The following is a 15,053-nucleotide window of genomic DNA, read 5'->3' as shown; positions in this document are numbered from 1 at the left end:
ACTATTCCTCATGGGTGATGATATGCCTATATCATGATAATTTACTATTTAAGCAAATGTTTTATTTATTTTTCTCTCATTTCCCATCTAAAATACATTACTATATTTTCATATACATTTCTGATCTTCTGTCTCTCAAATCTTGAAGAGAGATAAAATCTTTCCTATTATAGCACAGTAGCTTACATATCTGCATTCCTCACATGTTTGGGTCACTTCAGTCTGTCACTATTCCCATTGCAGGCATCTCCTTCATGGGGAATACATTAAAATAACACTACACAGTATATATAAATATGTAAATAATTAACTTATTTGAAAATTTACCAAGCAAAACACTGATTACATTTTTATATATTTTATTACATTCATTTATATTCTGTATTTTTTTAAATGGTGTCTTTTCTGGAAATTCTCTATTATATACATATCTTAAAATCTCTAACCTAGAAACCACAGCTAAGAATTCAAAGAATAAATCAGCTTGTGCATACATCACTTCAAAGATAAATTGTATCAGGAAAAAATACCTTTCATTTATGGAACCCTCCAGCTTACTATGTGTGGCATTCTCAAATACCTGCATCTTGAGATGACTGGAAAAGAAAAACCTGAAGATTTAATATTGAGCACTGGCAAATTTGCATAAGAGACAAAATTACGTGCCTATGTAGCATTAGTATGAGGATCAAATGGCTTTATAGAGAGGTGGAAAAATCTGCTCTGATTTCCCTTCATTGGGAGATTACACAGTAACTTGGTCAATTCTGATGTCTGTCTGGGAATTTGCAATATCTTTGTCCTCCATGAAATTAAAAAAAAAAAATCTGTTTTAACTAAATATACTCAAAATACACTATTTACATTCCTTAATTTCCAAACTTTCTAACAAGCCAGGATGAATGGTAAATAAAAGAGATAAACGTACTTCTTGTGACTTGTTAAAACCATGTTTTGTTTTCTTGACTATAACTCATGACAACTAGGTTATAAATTGTTCTGTTTCATAACGATTCATCTTCCATTGTCAGAGCTGAGGGCACAATATTAAATAGCATAGTTATAGAAAAGTAATACCTAGAAGCGAATAAAATCAAAATTCTAAAATGTAAACCTGAAAGAAATCTTGGAGATATCTGTTTTATTATTCATTTTAAAAATAAATAAGTCAACGTAGGACCTCCTTAGTATATCTCACAATAGAACACATACTTGTTTATATCAATGGCCTTATTCTTTCATCTTATTTAGTCTAACTGCTGAAGTGTTAATATTATCTTAGAAATGATTTGGGAATTTTTTTTACTATGACTTTCTTTGGGAAAATAGAAGCTATTAATAGGTATATTAATATTATTCAGCAAACACACTACCTTAAATTTTTCTCAGAAATGGGAGTACGACTATTATTTAGAGATTCTTATAAAATAATATAGTCCTTCAAGAAAATAAATTTGCAAAGCACACTAACAGTATTTCTGAATGACATCAACTTGAGTAAACAAATTAAGATGTACGTGATTGTGAAACATTATTTGAAACAAAGTTCTACCATTTTTAGAATTATAAGAGAAAATAGAATGTGGTTATGCTGTCTTTTTCTGGTTGAATCTTTTGCTTATCTGAAAATCACTGTCTCCGAGAGTTTTATGAGAGTTAGATTAGATGATACATGCCCAATGTGGTAGAAACTCAGTGCCTTGTGGGCTCCACTAGAGAGATAATTCAAGAGGCTGCTGAATCAACATAGAGCATTTCAATTCTACTTGTCATTTGAGGATTTATTTGCAGGCTTAGATTACTTCATATTTCACTTCTCTGGCTTTCCATATTATGGTAGGAAAAAAATCAAGAACTACATCTTATTGTATTGTTCAAATATATTACCAAGTAAAACCGAGAGAAAAAGTCATTCAAATAAAAAATGAGAATGCTTTTGCAGAAGCTATCAACTAAGATAAAATACTAATATTTTTGAGATCATAGTATTGGATTAAATCAATAATACATTTCTCCCATGAATCTATGGACATATTTGCATAAGTAAAATCATTGATAATTGACATAGTCCACATGATTCTGCCAATACAAAGTGAAGAATTCTGTTAACAGTTATTAATGGACAATGAGCATTTGTATACAGTCTCAGGCCATTATGGAGTAATAAATTTCATAATTCCATCCTGGGAGTATTCTGACTCAATATATCAATATATTGATATATATGTCAATATATATCAATATATGTAAATATAACATTTTGCCACCGGTGTAGATGAAAAATTAAAATTTTAACACTAAAATTACTCAGGTTTACTTATTTTTAATCTAGTTAATTCTAGAAAACAATAACTCAATAACTTTCAATAAGAATAGGTATTTCCCACTAAATGATAAGTTCAACTTTAATAGACATTAATTGTATTACTTGAGAGGAAATGTAATTGTTAAATATAAACCTAAAACTGATAATTTTGGGAATACCCAAAACATCATTACAATCCCCAGGGAAAATCTCTGAAAGGTAGAACCAAAGTGGGTTGACAACTTGCTTAACCCAACCTGATATTTTCTTCTCTGAGAAAAGATTGCAAAGTGAATGAGGTGGCAATGAGTGAAGCACAGCAAAATGAAGCTATTAAGCCCTGTGTTAGCAATAGACTTCTGACACTATTAAAGGAAAATATTTCTTGGCTCATGTGGTCAATAATTATGGTCTCTGGGGCCGGGCATGATGACTCACATTTGTAATCCCAGCACTTTGGGAGGTTGAGGCAGGTGGATCACCTGAGGTCAGGAGTTCAAGACCAGCCTGACTAACATGAGGAAATTGCATCTCTATTAAAAATACAAAATTAGACTGGCGTGGTGGTGCATGCCTGTAATCCCAGATACTTGGGAAGCTGAGGCAGGACAATTGCTTGAACCAGGGAGGGGGAGGTTGCAGTGAGCTGAGATAGCACTACTGAACTCGAGCCTGGGCAATGAAAGCAAAACTCTGTCTCAAATTGATAATAATAATAATAATAATAACAACAATAATAATAGCTTCTGGAATGGTAATATTTCTTCTGTAGAGAAGAATGTATCAAGATATTATAATTTGATAGTATTGGTTGATTGACTCAATGTGGATAAGAAATTGGTCTAAGTGTTTTTAACCTCTGAAACAACTGCATATGTAGATACTACTATAATCATTGTACGGGTGAAAAAAATGAAACACTGAGGAGTGAAATAACTTACCCAAGGTGATGTAGTAGTTAGTGTCAGAGTCAGCATTTGCATTCACTGTGACTGGCTCAGAGGTCATGACCTTCAGCCATTAATGTGTATTGCATCTGTAACTGCTTCTCGTGCTTTTGAATCACACCACTCTCCTCTCTCATTTTAAATTAACAATTATCTGGTACTCTTTTGATCCTGGTGTGATTCCATTGAAAATGTACCAATAGGCTATAATATATCTATAATTCCAATTTAAATGTCCTGGTCATTATGATATTTGCATTTATTTAATGTATAATTTAGAGATAAGGTAATAAGTGGCATTTTGATTTACTGCACCAGCACATAAAAGTGAGTATCCCAATTTCTTTGGCTAAATAAACCAAACAATAAATCTTTGGATGGACAAAACATAAAATGAACGGAAAATAAGAATATTATAATTGGCCAAGGTACACACCCCTCCTCTCTCTCTTTCTCTCAACTTCTTGAATTTAATATTGTCTAGATTAATCGTATATTTTTCACTCCTTCAAGGGAGTGATCATATATTTTAAATGTTAAATGTCTAGCTTTTAGGAAGTTATTGGAATCTTTTAGATATACATATATATTTATTAACTTGAAAAATACATATCTGCTCAGCTAATTAGTTACTGAGAAAGACCTAATGTTTTATTGCTATTAACTCACATTTCTATATTTAGTCTAGTAATGTGTTTTCCGTACATATTATGATGGCAACTGCTCTATGAAAATCTTATTTGTTTTTAATTTTTCACTTCATAATGGTGGACAATTGTCTGAATGATCATTCTGATGTGAGATATATTAAAATGATAGAATGCATACAAGTTCTTGCACACATATCATGGTTTTCTTATCCTTCTACACTTCCTGGAGTCTAGTATATCCAAGTCAGGAAAAGAAAAGAATCAAAACATGTCCTAACCTGGGCAAGGATGGCAGAAACTTCTGAGGCTTCCTTAGCTTGGGAACGAGGAGAAATATTAAGGAGTTCAATTCTGGCACCACAAAAATATAATGGAATTTAAAGACTGAAAGATGGAATTAAATGTGGGATAGACCGTATTTCAGGATTTAGGTGAGGCTGATTCAAAACAGAGAAACGGAGTATAAAAAAGACAAAATGTCCAATATCCAGAAAGGTGCTCTCCTGAGGACCATTCTTAAAAGCAACCACCAGGCAGTGCAAGGTGGCTCACGCCTGTAATCCCAGCACTTTGGGAGGCCGAAGGGGGCAGATCACCTGAAGTCAGGAGTTTGAGACCAGCCTGGCCAACATGGTGAAACCCTGTCTCTACTAAAAATACAAAAGTTAGCTGGGTATGGTGTAGGGTGCCTGTAATCCCAGCTACTTGGGGGGCTGAGGTAGGAGAATTGCTTGAACCCTGAAGTGGAGGTTGCAGTGAGCTGAGATTATGCCACTGCATACCAGCCTGGGTGGCAGAGAGAGACTATGCCTCAAAAATAAAAATAAATATAAATATGAGAAAGCAACCACCAGACAAATGGTATCTCATTGAAGGTTAAAGATCCCATGGCTATTGCACAACTCATCTGATGTGCTGACTATCATAAACAGCATAGTATATCTATTTTCTTAAATGCATTTTCTTAGGGAACCTGCAATGCTTGGAAACTTTATTAAACCCCCCAATTTAAAGACAATTTTGCATATTTATTTGAATGTGTGTGTGTGTGTGTGTCCAACAGAAAGATAATTTATGATCAGAGACACTACCCTCCCCTGACACTCGGTTACATAACATTGCAGTACTTTCAGAAGGAAGCTGGGATTTTTGCCAAAGAAGTATTAATGGCACAAATAATCATCCAATTCTTGGTTATTGGATACATTTCCCATAATATCTCATGATCATTCAAGATAAGAGAGCATTCTTAATGTAATAAAAATTTATTCTAAAATTTATGAAAAAATTGTAGATTTTATGAAAAAAGTGGAATATATCATAGAGTTTGAAAGTGAGATGCAGGTTAAGGGTAATGAGAATCGTTTTGAGAATATTTATATGTGCATAATGAAAATTCTATGATTCTCTTCTCAACCAGCCTTCATCACAATCTCAGAGAGAAATCTGGACTTTATTCTCTTAATTAACAATTTTTATTATTGTTATAAGTGATCATATATTCTACAACATGGATGTTGTAGTATAAAGAAAATGGCCCATACATTCTCACTGTGCCCTCTTTTCTTCCCTTCCTGCTCTTAGTACTGCCTGTGCTATAATTTTCCCAAATGTTCATATCTTTGCATTGTCATGAGCTTTAATTTCTACTTTGAACTATTTCTGTAATTATGTGATTCTACAAAGGAAGGAATGGTCTTGTGTAAGAATTGCCATCAGCAGCTATTTTAAAAATAATATACTGTGAAAAAAGAAGAGGAAGACAATATGACCTTTGCAAGGACTTACTGGTTTTTTCCCTTTTTTTTCCCATAAATATCACATGTGTTTTTCCAATCAATGAACATATAAAGAAATTAGGTAATTAGTTAAGCTTGGCTTTATATGTAGTGATAAATTTGAAAGAGAAATATGTACAACTTCCTTGCAATAAGCAGACCTCTACAAATTCTGGCCTATTAGAGTAGCTTATGTATTCTCTTTTATTTTTGTTTTCTTGATTCCATGTTGCTGGCAGGTAAACACAGGGAAGACTTTTAAAAAACTTTTATTCGTTCGTTTGGGAGGTCGATCAACCTGTACTCTGTCTTTTTCCAAATAATAGTATGAACCTTGTTATAATCATGAGTGAATGATAAATAGCTACAGATAGCCACAGGATAAGTTGCAGGAACATATTTGCTTATTCTTGCTATTTGATTGGTTCATTTTTCTCTGCCACTACTTGGTTTGTCTTTGATAAACGTTTATTATGAATGCTGTGGTAATTCATGAGAACTCTGATCTTTATAAGGAAAGAATTAACCCATTTATGCCAGCAGTTGCAATTTTTTTGTGTGAAAAATCAGAACTTGGCAATGACATTGAGCAGTAGGATATAAATAAAACTCCTACATGTTAATTTTCTTTTCTTCAGAGTGTATAAATAAAACTCCCACATGCTTAACGTTCCAATAATGGAACACTAGGCATTAATGGGCTAAAGACCTGCAAAAAAACCCTACAAAATTGGAAATAATGTGAAATCAAGGGTTCCTGAAGGAAGCGCTAAACATGAAAAGGAAAAACCGGGACCAGCCACTGCAAAGACATACCAAATTGTAATGACCATTGACACTATAAAGAAACTGCATCAACTAACAGGCAAAATAACCAGCTAGTATCATAATGACAGGATCAGATTCACACATAATAATATTAACCTTAAATGTAAACAGACAGAATGCCCCAATTAAAAGACACAGACTGGTAAATTGGATAAAGAGTCAAGACTCATTGGTGTGCTGTATTCAGGAGGCCTATCTCACATGCAAAGGCACACATAGGCTCAAAATAAAGGAATGCAGGAAGATTTACCAAGCAAATGGAAAGAAAAACAAAGCAGGGATTGCAATCCTAGTTTCCGATAAAACAGCTTTAAACCAATAAAGATCAAAAGAGACAAAGAAGAGCATTACACAATGGAAAAGGGATCAATGCAACAAGAAAAGCTAACTATCCTGAATGCACGCAATACAGGAGCAACCAGATTCATAAAGCAAGTTCTTAGAGATCTACAAAGAGACTTAGACTCCCTCACAATAATAGTGGGAGACTTTAACACCCCACAGTTATTATTAGATCAATGAGACACAAAATTAACAAGGATATCCAGGACTTAAACTCAGCTCTGGACCAAGTGGACCTAATAGACATCTACAGAATTCTCCACCCCAAATCAATAGACTACACATTCTTCTCAGCACCACATCGCACTTATTCTAAGCTTGACCACAAAATTGGAAGTAAAACACCTCTCAGCAAATGAAAAAGAACAGAAATCGTAACAAACTGTCTCTCAGACCACAGTGCAATCAAATTAGAACTCAGCATTAAGAAAGTCATTCAAAACTGCACAACCACATGGAAACTGAACAACCTGCTCCTGCATGACTACTGGATAAAAAATGAAATTAAGGCAAAAACAAAGATGTTCTTTGAAACCATTGAGAACAAAGACACAACAAACCAGAATCTCTGGGACACATTTAAAGTAGTGTATAGAAGGAAATTAATAGCACTAAATGCCCACACGAGAGAAAGCAGGAAATATTTAAAATTGACACCCTAACATCACATTTAAAAGAACTAGGAAAGCAAGAGCAAATAAATTCAAAAGCTGGCAGAAGACAAGAAATAACTAAGATCAGAGCAGAACTGAAGGAAATAGAGACATGAAAAACCCTTCAAAAAATCAGGGAATTCAGGAGCTGGTCAAAACCTTGTCTTGTGTCAGTTTTCAAAGGGAATGCTTCCAGCTTTTGCCCATTCAGTAAGATATTGGCTGTGGGTTTGTCATAAATAGCTCCTATTATTTTGAGATATGTTTCATCAATATCTAGTTTTTTGAGAGTTTTTAGCATGAAGAGCTGTTGAATTTTGTTGAGGGTCTTTTCTACATCTATTGAGATAATCATGTGGTTTTTGCCATTGGTTCTGTTTATGTGATGGATTATGTTTATTGATTTGCATATGTTGAACAAGCCTTGCATCCCAGGGATGAAGTCAACTTGATTGTGGTGGATAAGCTTTTTGGTATGCTGCTGGATTCGGTTTTCCAGTATTTTATTGAGGATTTTCACATCGATGTTCATCAGGGATATTGGCCTAAAATTTTCTTTTTTTGTTGTATCTCTGCCAGGTTTTGGTATCAGGGTGATGCTAGCCTCATAAAATAAGTTAGGGAGTATTCCCTTTTTTATTGCTTGAAATAATTTCAGAAGGAATGATACCAGCTCCTGTTTGTACCCGTGGTAGAATTCGGCTGTGAATCCATCTGGTTCTGGACAGTTTTTGGTTGGTAGGCTATTAATTACTGCCTCAAATTCAGAACTTGTTATTGGTTTATTCAGGGATTCGACTTCTTCCTGGTTTAGTCTTGGGAAGGGTGTATGTGTCCAGGAACATATCCATTTCTTCTAAATTTTCTACTTTATTTGCATAGAGGTGTTTATAGTATTCTCTGATGGTTGTTTATATTTCTGTGGGATCGGTGGTGATATCCCCTCTATCATTTTTTATTGTGTCTATTTGATTCTTCTTGCTTTTCTTCTTTATTAGTCTGGCTAGTGGTCTATCTATCTTGGTGATCTTTTAAAAAAAACCAGCATTCTATGCTCATGGATAAGAAGAATCAATACCATGAAAATGGCTATACTGCCCAAAGCTATTTATAGATTCATTGCTGTCCTAATCAAGCTACCATTGGTTTCTTCACAAAACTGGGGAAAAAAAAAAACAACTATTATTTAGTACTATTTTAACAAAGTGTTTTAAAAATGTTGTTAAAGTTGTTAAACAAATGTTTAGGAGTATAATAAATAAGTGATCTTATTCAACTTGTTTACCATGTTTCTTCAAAAAAAAGTATAATAGAACTTTCTTTGTCAACATAAAATTATAGTTATTTATGATGTGGCTAAAGAAATGATAAGAAGTCACAAATGAAATAGTTATTGCTTGCATAATAAAAGTTCAGGATCTTCTTTGGCAAAAATAGAGAGTGATAAAATGCTTTGATTTGGGGCTTGGCTGTCATATCAAGGTCAGACAATACGCTAAGTGGGAATCTGATAAAAATAAAGAGATAAATAAAGAAAAACCCTAGAAAGATAAATGGTATCATATGTTACTGAAATCCCTTTTTATGAAACTACAATTTTTAGAAGATTTTTGCAGTAATTCTTTTTACAAAATTCATGAGCAGAGAAGAAAATTTGTGGATTGGTTATATAGTTTTTGAATCTCTCTCCATGTGTTGAAATAGGTAGTTGTGGTCATATATGCTTGATTATCTTGATATAGTCCCATCACTACACTGAGCTGCAGTATTTTCTAGAGAAAACATGGCCATTTCACCATCTCAGTATTTATGAAAACTCTAGTTAACATTGCAGTTTCTAGAATGGTTCCCTTCAACTCAATGTGAGCCTGAAAGAAATAAACATTTCCTCTAATTCACATGAAATGTTGTGCTTAATTATAATAGGGATATGGAAAATTACTTTCATGGAAGAGAGTAACAGTGCCTGAGAATGCCAGTGCAGTTGGCTTTCCCCAACTGGATAAAATCCACAGTGAATCACAATTATAGACAAACATAAATCAAAAGCTAATGTGAGCCACAATCCTGTAGCTAGTTTGACTAAAAGATCATGTAGAATTAGTTTTATTCCATTTGAGTGTGTTAGTGTAAACCACTCAATGGCCGAATATAGTATGACTACTCATTTTTAAAACATATTTGGTTACAAAGCACATATTTGCTTTTCATGTGTTTTGTGTTTCAAGATATAAATTTCATATTAAAAATAAGTATAATTTAAGAATAGATTATGACATAAAATTGCTGTTGCTGAAAGATAATTGTTTGTGACAGAAGGAATATAAGCAATATGAAGGTGGGAAAAACATTACATTTATCTAGTGAAAATGAAAAGATTTAAAGACAAATTTTTAAAAGAAATTGTTACAGATCAGCAAGTCAGAAAACAGCAAAGTGGTGTAGGGAGAGAGAGAGAGTAAGACTGAAGGAGAAAGTAGGAAGAGGTGTGCTTCAGAATGAGGTGTTTTTCCATATTCTATTTTGTAATGACATCTCCATTTCTATTTTTCAGCTTTATCTTTCAGGATATCTTGATGGTTATATCTATGGGTAAGAAGCAAGGGAAGTTTCATCTGCATTTGCAGTGGCTCCCCATTGCTCAAACTACCACCTGGGCTTCACCTCCTGTCAAATCAGCAGAGGCATTAGATTCTCAAAGGAATACAAATCCTGTTGTTAACTGTGAATGTGAGGGATCTAGGTTGCACACTCCTTATAAGAATCTAATGCTTGAATAGGCCCAGGTCTCCCACTGATTCTTTTGTTTTCACCACACAAATGTGGGTTGCTAAGGTCCTAACATTATTTCTGTCAGATAGAATTAAAGCCTGGTCCAAGCTGTCGTATTTTACCTCTTATTTTCTTAGCAATAAAAACCACATTTGGTGATAATAAAATTACAAGGTAAAAAACTGCATGCAAAAAAAAGACAACTGTAATTTGATCAATAGTTACATAGATAACCTGGTGAGATGCACAATAGCAGAAGGTATGAAAAGAAATGGTTCAGTGGAGGTTTTCTACATAATGTCATATTCTCCTATAGAGTAGGAAAAGGACTTATGTTCTTAAATGTGTTGGCTTGAACCTGTAGGCCAAGAGAGATCTTCCAAGTAATGCTGTTCCCGGGCTTCTCCTGTATTGCCTGGGCTTTCATCAGTGTGCTAGATACTGCATCATGTAATTGTGTGACCAGGTGTTCTCACTTAGGCTTCTCATGTTTCTTTTTCCATAAGTTAAACCTCAGTGTCTTACTCTGTTTGTGCTACTATAATAAAATATCCAAGACTAAAACAATTTATAAATAATAGAAATTAATGTCTCACAGCTCTAGAAGCTGGGAATTCTAAGATCAAGTCACTGGAAGGTTCAGTGTCTGGTGAGAGCTTCATCCGTGCTTCCAGGATGGCATCACTTGTTGCATTTTCATGGGGCAGAAGAGACAGAAGGCCAAAGGGCAGGAGCGGAGAACAGCTTCCTCAAACCTCTTTTATATGGGAACTAATCCCATTCATGAGGGTTATAGTTCTCCTAAGGGTTCCACCTCTTAATACTATCACATTGATGATTAAGTTTCAAATATGCACATTTTGGATCACAATACTCACATATCGGAAATGCACAGATGGGAAACCATGGATGCTCTTTCTCCCAATATGTTCTGTAGGGCAGGAGTCCTGAGCCCCTAGGCCACAGACAGGTCACAACTAACAGGACTACACAGCAGGAGGTGAACAACAGGAAAGCAAGGGAAGTTTCATCTGTATTTGCAGTGGCTCCCCATTGCTCAAACTACCACCTGGGCTCCACCTTCTGTCAGATCAGCAGTGGCATTAGATTCTCCAAGGAGTACAAATCCTGTTGTTAACTGTGAATGCGAGGGGTCTAGGTTGCACACTCCTTATAAGAATCTAATGCTTGAGCAGGTCCAGGCCTTCCACTGATTCTAGATTATGGTGAGTCCTGTAATTAATTACAATGTAATAATAATAGAAATAATGTGCACAGTAAATGTAATGCACTTAAATCATCTTCCACTATCCCCTAGCCAGAGGTCCCTGAAAAAACTGTCTTCCACGAAACCGGTCCCTGGTGCCAGAAGGGTTGGGGACCGCTGCTCTATGGGGCTCAGAGTAATCTACATAGACTTTAGCTCAGAAAGTTCTTCTGCTTTTACTTTTACTTTAAAGGGCTAGGCCTACTAATAAAGAAGGAGTAAATAAGGAGTCAATAGCTTTAGGGACGTGCACAAACATTTGATGATCTAGGTTCTGTGGAGCCAGAAAACCAAGCTATGCTGATGTCGATATAAATGTACTCTGTCAGTGCCCAGAATGATTTCCTGGTGTGTAATTTCATTAGGTTCTGCACATAGGTGCAATAATTCTTATTTTATTGCAGGGTGTTTTAGAAATAGCAGAGATCCTTGTCTCTCAAGGAAATATAGGGAAAAGGAGGCCAGTTATAAAGAAGAAAAGGATTTCATCAGAGGAGAAAAATACATCTCAAAAGTGTGGGTGTCATGAAACAGTTTCTTATCCATAGATATAACCATCATGATGTACTGAAAGATAAAGCTGAAAAATAAGAATGGAGATGAAATCTGTAAGATACGAATATGGTACAGCCAGGGGCTGAGAGATAGGATAAAACAATTTAAAAAAATTGTTGTTCTAGCACCTAGAATAGGTATAATACAATAAAAGAGGAGGTTCTTAACAAGTACTTGTATTGAGAATGATGAGACAAAAAAAATCTTTCGTTCCTATTTTTTCCTGATTGTGTAGTTTACTAAATTATATAGGATGCTCTTTATTTACTGTGTGCTTAATTTGCATAATTTTTATGGTTATAATATAAATGTAATAAATTAGCTGAACAGAATGCTTGCTTTGTGCTGATTATATTTCTTAACAATGTTTTTTAGTAGTCACTAACCTTTATCCCTTAAACATCTTTCCATATAAAAGACTGTCTCTCTGAACACCACTTTTCTCTTAATACTTCTCATAGTAAAAATGTCAATATCTCTATTAAGAATAATTATAAATTATATGAAAAGATACTGGTATACCTAGTAAAAATAAAATTTTGTATTTTTAAAAGTTATTTTTAAGTGTAATATAACCATTATAAAGTACACATATCTTAAGTGTGTAGTAAAATAAATTTTACAAAACTAATGCAGTCAGGCACACCTATTAATTTTCTGTTCACCCTGTACTTGTTGACATCTCCCATCTCAGTCATTACCTACCCTCAATATCATTATCTTATTTTGTTATAAATTAGTAACCCCAAGATGTTCCTTTGTGTCTGGTGTTGCTCAGGCAATGTTATGTGTGAGTTTCATCTAGCTTTTTAAATATATATCAGAACAACGTATAATTATAGGAATAAATCTCAGTTATTGTTTTTTATTCCTATTTTAAGGTTGATAGGAATTTGAATTGTTTCCAGTTGGAGACCTTATAAATATTGCTGTTAACATTCCTGTACATGACTTTTCTGTACCTGTTTATGAATTTCTCTTAGATATGTCTCTGGGAGTGATTTTGTGGGCCATAGGTTATAAATATGTTAGCTTTCAATAGTTACTGCAAAATGACTTTCCAACATACCTTTAACAATTATATTCCCAGAACCCTTAAAAGAGTAATCCAGGTATTTCTGTATATTTCAATCCATTATATTAATTTTAGCTGTTCTGGTGGGTTTTTACTGATAACAAATTTTGAAGCTTGTAAAATAAGATATATGAAGAATAAAAACATTCCCTGTGTTCTAAAATAGATATTGAGATTTGTATTCAAGGCATAATTTTTCCCTCAGTAAATGTGATTCGCTGGGTCACTAATCATGAAGAGCAATTCTTGTGGAAGTCATAAATTTGGAGATAGGATAAAATGTTAGTGCTTCAGAATGAGGTGTTTTTCTGTATTATATTTTGTAATGTTATTTGAAAAACAAACAAAACAACAACAGGAATATACTCTGCAAAGTAGGAGAATCCCTCCTACTAAAAAAGAATTTATTATATATGTACATATATATATATGTCCTAGAGCAACTACTAAATGTGTATGTATGTATATATGTGTATATCTATATACTGCTAAAATTAATATACAACTCTGAATAATGCATTAAAAATACATGAAATAACTGTATTACTGTTTTAAGGGTTCCAGGAATATAATTGTTAATGGTACATTGGAAACTCATTTGACAATAACTATTAAATATATATATATTTAATATAATTATATATATTTACATATACACATACATAGTTGTTGCTCTAGGACTTATGTAGTTCTTAACACAATCTGTTTTAGTTTTATATTAAATTCCAGTGATGTGTGGAAACATTAATTTTATATGACTTTATACACTCCTTTTATAAATTTTATATGACTTTATTATTATTATTATGTATTATATGCATGTTACAAACCCAACGATATATTGTTTTAATTCAAACTCTTCTACCTCTGTTTAACTAAATACATGTTTGTTTTCATTACAGAAAAGACAGTAGTATATATTTATAATGTTTATGTTATTAATCTTCTTGTTTACCATTTCAGTTTTTCTTATTCCTGTAAATTTGACATACCAACCGGTCATATTTATTTACACCTTTAATGCTTTCACCCACATTCTATATGATGCTGTTGACACCAAAATAAAATGTTATGCATATTCTTTTATGCAATTTATTTTAAATCACATATGATAAAAATATGCAATAATATTGTCATCTTTTTTGGTTGACTCATTATCTTTACTGCTTCTCTTTGTTGGTGCATGTGTGTAAGTTTGAATTGCCTTCCACCCTAGTAATTTCCTTTAGTATTTCTTCTGCTAGCAATAAATTACCTTAAGTTTTAATTTAACTGAAAATGTCTTATATTTTGCTTTGATTTTTGAATGATAGTTTTGATGGATTTAGAATACTTGACATATTTTTCTGTCAGCATATTAAATACATTGTCTCATCATTTTGTGGCATCCATTACTTTAGTTAAAAGTCAGATGTTATTCTTATTAGAATTTCCTTGTCAGTTTTGAGTCATTTTTTTTTTTGCTTATTACTTTCACATTTTCTCTTTATTATTGCTTTCAGCATTTTTAGTATGATGTGTCTGTGGTCTGGACCTCTTTGTTCTTAACATACAAATTTGGTAATATTCTTAGAGTGTAAATAAATGCTTTTTCTTCAATTTTCAGAAGTTCTATTTCTAGTTTTCTTCAGATATTTGGGTTTTTTTACTCCATTGTCTCTCTTTTCTCCTTTTGGAAGTAGTATGATATATACAGTGGCATGTCAATGTTGCCCCATATTTCTCTTATGTTTATTTTTCTTCATTCTTTTTTTCTCTTTTGAGTTCTGATTTTAAAATATACATCAACATATCTTCAAGCTTTTTCATTTCTTTTCTGGTAGTCCATACCTACTGTTAGATCCTTCAAGTTTCAGTTATTGTATTTTCAAATACAAAATT

Source organism: Chlorocebus sabaeus, chromosome 3 (genome assembly GCF_047675955.1).
Source record: "Chlorocebus sabaeus isolate Y175 chromosome 3, mChlSab1.0.hap1, whole genome shotgun sequence".
Classification (NCBI taxonomy): Eukaryota; Metazoa; Chordata; class Mammalia; order Primates; family Cercopithecidae; genus Chlorocebus; species Chlorocebus sabaeus.
The sequence above is the reverse complement of the archived record's forward strand: the minus strand, read 5'-3'. Positions refer to the sequence as shown.